This window comes from Anas acuta, chromosome 1 (assembly GCF_963932015.1).
Source record: "Anas acuta chromosome 1, bAnaAcu1.1, whole genome shotgun sequence".
NCBI classification, from domain to species: domain Eukaryota; kingdom Metazoa; phylum Chordata; class Aves; order Anseriformes; family Anatidae; genus Anas; species Anas acuta.
In genome coordinates, this window is record NC_088979.1 from 91896953 (window position 1) to 91909000 (window position 12048).

Genomic DNA, 12048 nt, shown 5'->3' on the forward strand with positions numbered 1-12048 from the left:
AGTTCCATGTTTTGACTGTACAAAGAAACTGAGTATGTTTTAGGTTACCTTATGTTCACAGTACCCTATCCATCTCCTATACCCCTTATGGGTACAACAAACGAGAGCCGTATCATGCGGTTTAGGTTCACTCTATTAACTATAAGCTAACCCTGCATTATATAGTTCATGATTACCACTTGAATTTGTAAGAAAGTTGGCAGGAATGCCTTCTGCTAGGTGACCTTTGCAAATGTGGCTGCGGCTGCTACATGTAGTACCTAGGATGTTGGTGTTTACTGTACTGTCTCTCTCCAGGGAACCAGAAAGGAGGACACAGCAACTCTTTGAGGCTTGGCAGAAGAAAATCAGAGATGTCACTTCCTACTCCATTCCTGCCAAATACAGTTAGAACTTTTGCTGCGGAGAACATCATTTAAGGATTGCAATTAAACCTTGACATGTGAAATACTTAATTTTCAGCAGCTGATGCCATAAACAAACTGCAGATACTGGGAATGGAGTATAATTTGTTTTTCTTGCAATGAATACAAGGTATAAAGTGTTTATTGACTTAAAAAGAAAAACTGAACAAACAGAATAAAGAAGAAAGCATGCACGGATGCTTTGAAGGAAAGAATGTTTTTATTTCTTACTTTGAAGAAATTGTTCAACTAGTTCATCCGTGTAAAAATGTGACCCCTCTAATGCTGCCAAGGGCGGTGAGATCAGGGATAATCTGTTGAGGAAATGCAGCTCACGCAGGCCAACAGGCATGCTTTAAACTTACAACACCATTTTTTCAAAGAGGAAAGCATGAAGGGGAGAAGAAGGGAAGTGGAAGGGGAGACCAGTACTGAAGGGTCTCCTTCAGCATGAAAGGAAATAGAAGGGGAGACCAGCACTGTTCTTTGCTTGCTGAATAACCCCATTACCTGTTCTGAGGAATGGTGTCTCTGCTCTTTGCTATAGAAACATGTAGATTTGGGGGACAGTCAGACTGCTGTATTTTCTCCCCCATGAACTCCCGCAAAAAAAAACAAACAAAAAACAACAACAAACAAAAAACACAGCTGAATGTGATTAAGATGCTGAATAATAATTAATAAGCAGGGAGAAAGCATGAGAGAAAGCTATTCTGACAGTCTTAATTCTCACTTTAATGTAGGGCTCAACTTCATGTTCCTCGTGTTCTTCATGCTCTTTTAAAGTAGTTCTGGTATACACATGCACATGTTTATCTGTATGCATGTACTGTCTTTGCAAACCCTGTAGTCCAAAGAATAATTCTCAAACCTAATGGGGGAAAAAAATAAAGCTTCCTTTGTACTTAGGAACATGAAATGATTCTGTCTGTTTTTTTTCCCCTAGAGAGGCCTGAGTCAGTGAAAATGTGGGATTGGAGTGGAATGTCTTTTCAGTATAGTTTTGACTCTTGCAAGTAGTGCTGTACTGGAATTCAGTAATGACTAAAGAGCAACCTCTTCTGAAGTTAGCACTGGTGATTGCTGAACATTTTCCAGTAGATCTACAGGCCATTTTAAGACAGAAATAAACAACGCCTTATTTGTTTAAAACTGCAGCAAAAACAGTTGCTGCTGAAACTAATCAAGATACATGTAAAGCACGTGTTTTCCTTCAACTGCAGAGCTTATTCTTCTAAGATATGTACAAGTATATAACTCATGTTACTTTAACTCTCTGAAGTTCATTTGATCAGTGTTTTTGTCTTACACTTTTCATTTTTCAGTCTCACAGAGAATTTGTCAGTGCCTTCTCTTATTTCTTGTTGTCCTTTCTCTATAATTTTTTTTGTTTCCTACTATGTAAGCTGGCTTTTTTATTTATTTATTTATTTATTTTTTTCCAGACATGCAAGAATGCAAGAAGATTGCTTTCTAAAGCACCTTCCTTTTCTTTCCTTATATTCTGTGGACAGCAGACTAGAAGAGTCTTTAGTCCTTGTTCTTGTTATCGTCCTGTGACTTATTTTGGCTGTAGTCATTTAACATTTTCATTTTGCTGTTTTTAAAGTCTCCCCTAGAGCTGTCTGGGCTACAGCTGAAGGTTAAAATTCCCATTTTCTTGAGTGGGCAGTGATGGTATACTTGTAGCAGAGATTAGTGGTGGTGGTATTCTATGCACTTTAGATGTTGCTCCTTCCCCCTGTCATATGACTGCTTTGCCCCTCTGGGAAGAGAAACCCCAGACACAAATCAGTGTAAATCACCAAGCTAGGAATGCACTAAGTTAGAAAGAGATTTCACAGGTGAAAAATGTAACCTTAATGATAGTCCTTAAGCATTAAGGGATGAGCCCTTGAAGCTCCTTAATGCTCCTGCTCTGTGTCATTCTACTACCACACATTCTTGCCTTACACAGGAATCAACTCTTCTGAGCTGTGTTTAACACTGGATAATTTCCTTCTTCTTCATTATTGTGGTACTGGGGTTTTAGCTCATCTTTCTTTCAACCTCACTGACTGAACTTTCTTGAGTTTTTGACTGTTTTGAGGTGCTTCTCTTAGAAGGTTGTCCAGGGTATTGTTTCCAGACTGTGTGTTATCTTTACATTTACCCTATCAGCAGCACTTTTGCTCCTGGCCAGTGATATTGGAATGCTCATAACATCTAGGTAAGTTTCTTCTTTCTTGTCTGCTCACATTCTCATCAATAATTCTGTTTCTACCTCCCTTATCTTCTTCTTGGAGAGATACAACTGCTTTAAAGATAACAAAAACAGAAATTCATTTCTTCCCCTCTGATTCTCACTATTCATCTTTCTTTTCTCAGTAGCAACATTTGTGTCATTTTGGTTGTTATTGCCAAGAAAATACCTTTTTAAAAACAAGTGGTGCTCTGCCCTAGACCCTTCTCTCCCACACTGTCAAAACAGGCATGTATATTTTTAAGCACAGTCACCAAGATTCTTCATTTTGGTTCAGTGGATAAGCTCCTCCATGTTTCTCTTGTTTTGCACCTCAACATCAACCATATCATCTATGCCTATTTTTTCAGTTCACTACATACTCTTTGCAGTCTCTTAAATCTTATGCAGATCAGACTGATTTTTCACTTTTTGCTATTCCTCATTGTTCCTATCTTGTATGAATACTATCTATTGTTAGTCTAATATTCTTACCCTCTTATTATGGCTGTTCTGTTTATTCTTCTCAGCTCCCTTACCACCTGCCAATTCAAATGTTTCATTTTAGCGGAGTTTTCTCATTCCTCAACGTTTCTACATCATGCTTTTCTCATTTTGTCCTTTGGATTTTTTTCATTACTCCTTTCACTTCTCATTTGTTTCCACAATTTAAATCTCTTTTCAAAAGGAATTTCTATGTTCTACTACTTAATCCCCAGCATACTGACTCTCATATATCCTCAATGCTTGTTTTCTTCAGTAACTATACAGCCGTGGAAGGTATTGAGCTTTCATGATGTTTGTGCGTTGTTGTTGTTTATATAATCCTCCTCCAAGAGTCATACTAGAAACCATTAATAAGTGTATAGGCCTTTTATTTCCAGGTTCATCATTACCCTGATTATAAGTAGAAAAATAATAATTTCAGGATTATATTTCCCAGAAAGACAAAAATATCAGGAGACCCCTTTTGAAAGGGACCAAAGATAAAAGAACTCACAAGTGTCTTCTGTAGTGCCTGAAAAAATACTGCAGTGGAAGTGCAATCCAACAGTGGAAGGAGAGAGAGAGGAAAACCTTGAAGGATGTACAAGGCCCAGCTAAATGCAACATTTTGGGCTGCAGAAATTTTCTTGACTTTTTACGTCCTATGCCTTTTCATCCTATGGGCCAAGTATGATCAGTCACAGATTTCCATCTGAAGCACACAGAGCAAGAAAAAGGCTAAACGGGTGCTATGCTGGAAGCCTAGAGGCAGAACCCAACTGTGAAGGTCAAAGTAAAATACATCTGGTTTGGGTATACACCATACTGTTTAGGGTCCTGATTTTATCTTGAGCCTTTTGTTATTTATTGTGTGTCTGTAGCACCTAGATCCTACAGACAGGTACTTTAGGTCTAAGTCTCTTCCTTCATTAAAAAAATAATAATAATAATAAAAAAAGCTTGCTTCTAGCCTTAACATTTCTAGAGGAAACAACATGCGATGTGAAAATGTCTGAAAGGTTCATAGACCAGAATGTGGTTGCTATATGAGGACTTTTTATTTTTTAATTATGTTAGGACTTTTAAATCCATGTTCATGATTTGGAGGACAGGTGATTTGTCATTTGCCATCATATTCACAGTTTTAACATGTGGAAATAGTTCCCTTTCCTATCAGAGGTGAGGAGATGTAGAAGGAACGCTTCCTTTGGTAGGCCTTTGTAATAGGAGGAACAGTGGGGGAGAAGAGCATTTCCATACAAAAAACACTGAAGGAGCTGAGTTTACATGATACGATTATTAGGGGAGAGGCAGAGTTATGTGGAAACTGGAAGAGAGTTCTGAAAAACTGTTTCATGTGCTTGCATGCCTGAGAGGATAAAGATCTCTTAAAGTACGCTTAGCTGTAAGTCCTGAGTGGGCTTATGCCTGCAGTTCAGAGATGTCAAGCTTGGAGACCTGCAATATGGCATGCTAGCTCTTTAGAGACCTGAAAGAATGGCTGGCTCCACTGTGAAATTCAGTGATGCACAGCTGTGGGGATTTAGACCAAGCATTTGATCTCCTGTTTGGCTTATAAGAATCAGCATAGAACAAGGGAAAATAATGACAAAGCTTCTTAGAAAGGGACAGGATATGTTTAATGTAAGGGGAGACTGAAGAATCCTGCACTTTTTGCTGCGAGGAGGAAAATGCAGATAAATGAGTCAAGTAATGAGGATTGGTCAGGAGATTTCTCACGAGGGTATCATGATGCTCATTAGCCTTGAAGGCGAGACTAGCCTGAGGCCACTTTCAATATGTTGTTTAAACAGTGGGCCTAGTTCAGGGGCTCTGGCAGCTAATTTACTGCTGCTTCTCTGACACCTCAGGAGACTATCTAATTGCAGAAGTAGTTTAACCCATGTAAGGGAATTCTTTAGTTTGAATGTCAAATTGTAGAACACAGCTATAGTGCTTTTGGACCTCGGCCAGTATGTGTGTGTCTTGATACACCGAGCCGGGTGGGTTTGCTGGTCTGGAGAACATCTGTCCTGTGGTCCCTTGAAAGATGTATACATGCTGGACACAACTCTTGGGCCTTTTCTGTCTCCTGTATTGCAGTGTCATATAGTTTACACTCGCAAAATATCTCCAGAAGGAAATGTACTTCGGGAGAAAAACCTCTTTGTAGTTTCTTCCATATCCCAAAAGAGTATTCAGGCAGACTTGCTGCTGGACTGTATTATTAACACATCATAAGAATTGGCAGCTAGTCTAGTCAGGTTAGTCTGAGACTAGGGGACAGAAGGGAAAAGGCTTGCACATGCTTCCCACCTAACCGCAAAAGCAAGGCAACGTTTGCTTCAGGGTGCCTGCATACCTCTCTGGGCAAAAGTCACGAAATGGCATTCTGTCCATGGCTGGGTCCCTTTGTCTTCTCTCCTCCTGTCCCCTGATATTTTTGCTCTGCTGAAATATATCTGAATGAGCATTCCTATATACATAGGGACACAATCATTTCAATATCATACAGTCATAGAAATATCTGGCTGGATGGGACCACTGGAGGTCATGGAGAACAGCTTCCTACTTAAAATCAGACTATTCCTGACACTAGGTCAGATCAATTGGGGTTCTCTCCAGCCAGGTCCTTCTGTAAACCTCTGAGGATGGAGAATCCATGATCTCTCTGAGCAGTGTGTTTTCACAGTGTGCTATGCTGTCTTCTATGTTCAACCTGAACTTCACAAAATGTAACATGTAAGTGTTACCTCTTTTGTTATTTCCTGACTCTATGGAGAAGGTTTTTCTGTGTGTGTGTTACATTTGTAACTGTCTTTCAAATCAGTGTAAGCTGCTATGAATTCTCCTTTTAACCTTGTTTACAAAACAGACCAAGATCCCTGCAACCTCTCCTCACAGGTCCAGAGCTTGAGGTCCCTGACCTATTTGGTGGCCCTCTGACAGTCCCTCTCCTATTTCTCTCTGTCCCCGTTGAACTGGGTTCCCACAGCTGGCCACAGTATTCCAGGTGTGCTCTCACCAGCGCTGACCAGACAAGGAAAATAAACTTGCTTGAGCTTGTTGTCCATGGCTCTCCAGGTGTGGCCTGTTGTATTTTGCTGTATGCACAGTGCGAGTGCACTGCTGTCTTTTCTTTGGCCTGTTGTCCACCATCACCTGAAGTCCTTTGGAAACAACTGAAGAGTCCCTTGGAAGCAACTGACAGTTGCTTCCCAGCTTGTGGTGATACATGGAGTTGTTTCACCCGAGCTGCAAAACTTTGTCCTTCTCCTTATTGAATGGCATGAGGTTCCTGTTGGCCCAATCTTCCCCTTCTTCAGGGTTGCCTTGGATTTAAGCTGTGCCATTCAGCATGCCAGCTATGCTCCTTAATGCAGTGCCTGAGAGTGCAGTCTGTCCCTCAGGTGAGTTCTTGGTGGGGATGTTGAACAATTTTCCCTCCACTGATGACCCCTGGGGCACTCTGCCTTACACTGTCATTGATCTTTGCTCTTTTGGGTACAGTGGCATAGCCCAACGGTCTGTTTGTCCAGCTCTACAAAAATAGGAATGCTGTCAAAGATGGTGTCAAAAGCCTGACTGAAGTGAAGTTGTGCTATAGGCCCTGCTCTCTGCCCATCCCCGTAGCAAGTCATTTTATAGAGGGCAGTGAGGTTGGTCAGGCAGGGTGATAGGTCTGTGAAATTGCTCACTGAGTGTCCCTTTGTACCTTTTTGTCTTTCATGTGCTTAGGAATGGATTTCAGGTGGTGGTTTCTGTGTCTCTTCCTGAGCTGAGGTGAAGCCAATGGGCCTGTAGTGCCTTGGTCCTTGCTGCTTTCTCTTCTTGAGACTGGCCTTATGACAATCTTTTCTCTGTAGTCAGGTCACCTGATTGTCAAGATTTTGTACAGATGGTAGGTGGGGGCCCTGCTATCACATCAGCCAGCACTTGCAGCACCCTTGGGCAAATCTTGCAGATCTGGGTTAGTTTTTCTGTGTAGTCTTGTAGTGGGTTTACATGGCAAGGTTTTGGTAGCGGGGGCCCATGGTGGTGGTTTCTGTAAGAAGAACCTAGAAGCTGCCCCGTGTTAGGTAAGGGCCCCACCGTTGGCCAGAGCTGAGCCAATAAGCAATGTTTGTGCCTCTGTGAGAGCATATTTAAGAAAGTGGGGGGGGGGGGGGAAAGCTGCTGCTCAGCAGCAGCTGGGAGAGAGAGCAGTGAGAAACAGCCTTGCAGACGACAAGGTCAGTGCAGCAGGAGGGCAGGAGCTGGAGGGAGCTGCTGCCCACCCGTGGGGGACCCGTGCTGGAGCAGTCTGCTACTGGGGGATGGATGGATGGACCCCGTGGGACGGAGCCGTGTGGGAGCAGTGCTTGAGGAGCTGCTGCCTGTGGGCAGCCCCCGCAGGCTCAGTTGGGGAAGGACAGCATCCCGTGGGAGGGACCCCACGGGGAACAGGGAAGGACTGTGAGGGAGCGGTGGACACGAAGTATCAGGGGACACCCCCATTCCTCGTTCCTCTGCGCTGCTCGGGGGGAGGCAGTTGAAGAGGGTGGTTTTAGGGAAGGTGTTTTTGGTTTCTTTCCTTTGTTTCTTACTTTTCTAGCCTGTTAGTAATAGGCAATAAATTTATTATCTCCCTATTCTGAGTTTGTTTTGCCCATCACAATAATTGTTGAGTGATCTACCGGTCCTTATCTCAACCCTTGAGCCTTTTGCATTGTATTTTCTCCCCCTTTCCCTCTGAGGAGGGGGAGTGAGAGAGTGGCTGAGGTGGAGCTCAACTGCCCATCCAAGTAAAAACACCAAAAATCTGTAACGAGTTACTCTTGCATGGCTGGCTACACTTCTCCTTCCCAAACTCTGTGATAAGCACAGCAGAATTAGACAAGCCTTTAACTCTGAAGACTAAGGAAAAAATTAAGCATTGAATATATTGCTACTTTTACATTGTGTCTCTGTGTGTGTACACTGAAGTACACACTGTATGTACATACACTGTTGGGATGTTCTCAGAGGGTTTTTACTGTAAACTGCTGATACTGATTTAAGAAAAAAAAGTCTTGCATTGCAGCAGATCAGCCCTGTTCATGTTACTCAAAATTATGTCTTAGCTGAGGTGCAGCATCTTCTGTCTGAAAATGTTTGAAAATTTCTTAGTCAAGCTTCATTTTGATGAAACAGTCATGCTCTGCAATTGTAGGAAGCTCAAAAGAATGTGCATCTGTTTTAAATGCTTTCCTTGAGGTGTTGTATGGTTTCAGAGCACGTTAATACTGATAATGACCGTAGCTCAGCTGATGCATAGTAATTTGTTAAGCTGTGACACAATGTCATCCTCAGAGTACTTTGGAGGGAGCTGAACAAAAGTAATGTGAGAGTGTCGGACTCCTTCATCTCCAGAACATTTGCTCTATTAAGGGCTTTTGTGTTCCCACCAGGATGAGAGCAATATAACTGTGTGTGACTTACATCCTCCTTTTTTATAGTTCTAGTAATAGGTAGTGATCTAAACAAGAATAAACTGGGGTACTCTTCTGTCATTTTAACTAAGAGATAATCAAATTATCTGAGAGATCTGAAGAATTCGATGAAGGTGGACCATAACTGCAAGACAGAGGCATGCTTTTGCATAATGGGAACTTTAAAGAGAGTGCTTATGTAACTTGGTAAAAAATTTAGATTCAAAGAAACGAGCCTTTTTTTAAAAAAAAAAAAAAAAAAGAAAAAAAAAAAAGAAAAAGAAACTCTTTCCCACTTCAAAGATCAAGAGGTTTCTTTATGAGAAAGGAAGGCAGTGAATTCATAACAAACAAGTCAAACCACAGATGCTTTGTGTAATAGTAACCTGTTGCAGGCAACAGAGATGAAGGGCTCATTTCCTCTTAGTGTAGGAATGGCTGGGCTGAGGACACACTGGGGAAGCCACACCACACCATGCACTTTCTGAGCTCAGAGCCTGGCAAACATCCACTCAACGCCTGGCATAAGTCCAAACAGTTTTGGGGAAGTTATAGTTACCTGCTTTGCATCCACCTGCCAGCATTATCTCCATGTACACTCCTCCAGCAGGAATCAAGAGAAATGCCAACAAAAGGCCATTGTGTTAGCTTTTCCTGGTGGAAAATGAGCTTTGTATAAAGCTTCATGTTGCCTTGTGCTATTTCTGCCCTTCCACAACATCAAAAGGTAAGGTTTGTATCCAGGCTAAAAACATAGCTGGGGATATACCCAGTGTTTCAAAGCATAAGTTTAATATGCAGAATTAATCTCACAAAGAGTACTTTCAGTCACAGTACTTTCAGTCAACTATACTAACAGTGAGGTGCACTATGGATTTCATTTTTTGCTTGGAACTATCCGAAGTGTAGTAATTTTGGTAAATGCTGGACCTTGAGTCACAACAGTTTCTTCAAGTAATATTATTTTGTGAAGATTGATAAACACTTCAATCTCTTTAATAATTAAAACTTTTGAAACTAAATAAATATCCAGCAGGTCCTATGTGAGGCAATTAGTGGAGTGGGGTATTTTCTCCAAGGCAATGCTGTGATGATTTGAAGTACCAAACTATCATATCTGCATGTGAGAAATGAAGCAGACTCACATTTTTTTATTATCATCAATACAAATGAAAAACAAAACAAAGCATAAAAATGCCCTTAAATATCTTGTAGTTTTCATGCCTTTAAACAAAAGCTATTATGGAGTAATGGTTCAAGAAGTAAAAATATCAATTATTTTTTATTATTAAAACTCAGAAATGTTAAGGAACTAACTAATTATTCAGGTGGAATATAGTTTTTTTGTTTGTTAGTTTGTTTTTTCTTTGCCATTCAGGAACTGTTTATAAACTGTTTCTGAATTCTGCAAATCAGTGGCTTATATAGATGAACAATTTTCAATTTACATGTGCAATCTATTCAGTTTGACTATTTACCCTCTGTGATATATGTGTGGTTGCATGGCTACATAGATTTTCCTAGACTGAAGCACAGATTTTTTAAGTAGAATGCTGAATAGTAAATATTTGTGCCACTGCATTGAAAAACTTGATTATGTGCAGGCATTTTGGAGAGAATAGATATTTTTCAAGCATTCACATGAATCAAAAAGCTATTCATTGGAATGTTTATGAACTTCAAAGCAGGGGTACATGAACAGAAAAGAGCATAAGAGTGCTTCAGAATTCAAAAAGGCATTCTTAAACATCAGTTGGCTGTGCCAGCCTTAGGCCAAGTGTCACTGCTGTCTCTGCTTACTGTTTAATATTCTGGTGATATAGGTACTGAATATTTGGAAAGGCAAAACGTTCTGTTTTTGTTAAAATATTTATGTCATCTAGGGGTTGTAATCTAGGGGACTGCTGAGATCTGCAGGCAACCAGGAAAGGGAATGACAGTATTAAAAATGACTGTCATCCTTCACAGATTTTTTTTTTTTTATTTATTTTAATCTCTCTTCTGTAAAGCTGTCTTGAAACTGTTCAACTGGATGAATGATCCAGGTAGTCAGGGAGAGTTTGAAGGAATTGCCACCTGTTGACTGTTGAGGGACTCCAAAATAAGGCTTTTGAGGGAAGTTTTGTGGTTTGTTTACTTGGAATTTCCCAAGTTTCTCTAAACTGCAGGGGACAGACTAAGAATAAGCTGACCACTGGTCAAACTGGATAGTTTCTACTACGAATGTCATACTTGAAGCACGGTGTGTGTTGTTTGATTAATAAATTACATGCAGACTCACCACTGATCTCATGATTCTTCAGCCATGAAAGAAATAATGTATTTGGGAAGGAGTATCCCATGATCGAGTGTGGTTCATTCAGCACTGAATCAAGTGCTACTTCTGTCCATGAAGATTTACACAACTCTCCTGAATGAGGCCTGGAGCAATGCTATCTAACTGTGAAGTTGGCCACGTTCTGAAGAGGAAGTCGGATCAGAAGTCCCAAGAAATCTGAATCTTTCTATCATTCTAAGTGCTGAACAAAGTGCCCTCCAGAAGAAGAAGGAAAAAAAAAAAAAGGCAGAGGGCACAAGAAATGAGATTGATATCTGTTTCTTACTTGGGCCATAGGACAGCATTCCAAAGGGCATGACAGCTGGAGTCTCATCCCCTGATTTCATTGAGCTGCGAGTGGTGCACTGTTTCTTTATTCAGCCTTGTTTTTTCTCCCATGGACTTTTATCTCATGCCTAAAGTCATGGGAAGTGAAGCTTTATGCTTCATTTCTTCTGAGTTTATCAGAGAAACGTGGCTTTGTATTATGTTAACTGTCTTGTCTAAAAATACTTCTAACATGTTTTTAAACAACATAAATATCAGGCTAGGAGAAGAATTGTTGTGTAATTAGATATAACAGTATGAAATGAAGACAGAAGTGTAGGAGAGAGAACAGGGAAGCCTTTTTTTGCAAGACTTCAAGGGAAATAGCAGAATTGTTTAAGTCATTTAAAACTAGTCTCAGAAGTGACTCGAGATTAGCCCCATATAGAAATATTTGAGACCCCTTGTCTGAAATTACTGACCTCTTGCAAGGTCCAGTTAGAGAGGACAGCATATAATAAAGTCTAGTCTTTCTACATCCCAAGGATTTCTGCAGTAATGCATCAAAGTAACTTTATAAATAATATTTTGCTTTGCATGTTGTTGTGGGTTAACCTCCGCTGTCTGCCAGGTGCCCACCATGTCAATCTCTCATTCCCCATCCTCAGCAAGGCAGGGGAAGAAAATAAGATGAAAAAGTTTATGGGTTGAGATGAGTACAGGAAGATCTTTCACCAGTTACCTTCACAGACAAAACAAACTTGACCCTGGGAATATTAATTTAATTTATTGCCAATTAAAAATAGAGTAGGATAGTGAGAAAAGCAAACAAACAAAAACCCCAAACAAACTGAAAACACCTTCTCCACCTCGCTCTTTCTTCCAAGGCTAAATGTCAGTCAT

At 40.6% G+C, this 12048-nt stretch overlaps 1 long non-coding RNA gene across 1 annotated transcript; it reads left to right on the forward strand.

Annotated features, from left to right (window-relative positions):
- The first annotated feature begins 2328 nt into the window (after positions 1-2328).
- Positions 2329-11843, forward strand: LOC137850181 (uncharacterized). The gene is made up of 2 exons (XR_011092334.1): positions 2329-2613; positions 10865-11843. It is a non-coding gene; the product is annotated as an uncharacterized lncRNA (long non-coding RNA).
- The last annotated feature ends 205 nt before the right edge of the window (positions 11844-12048 follow it).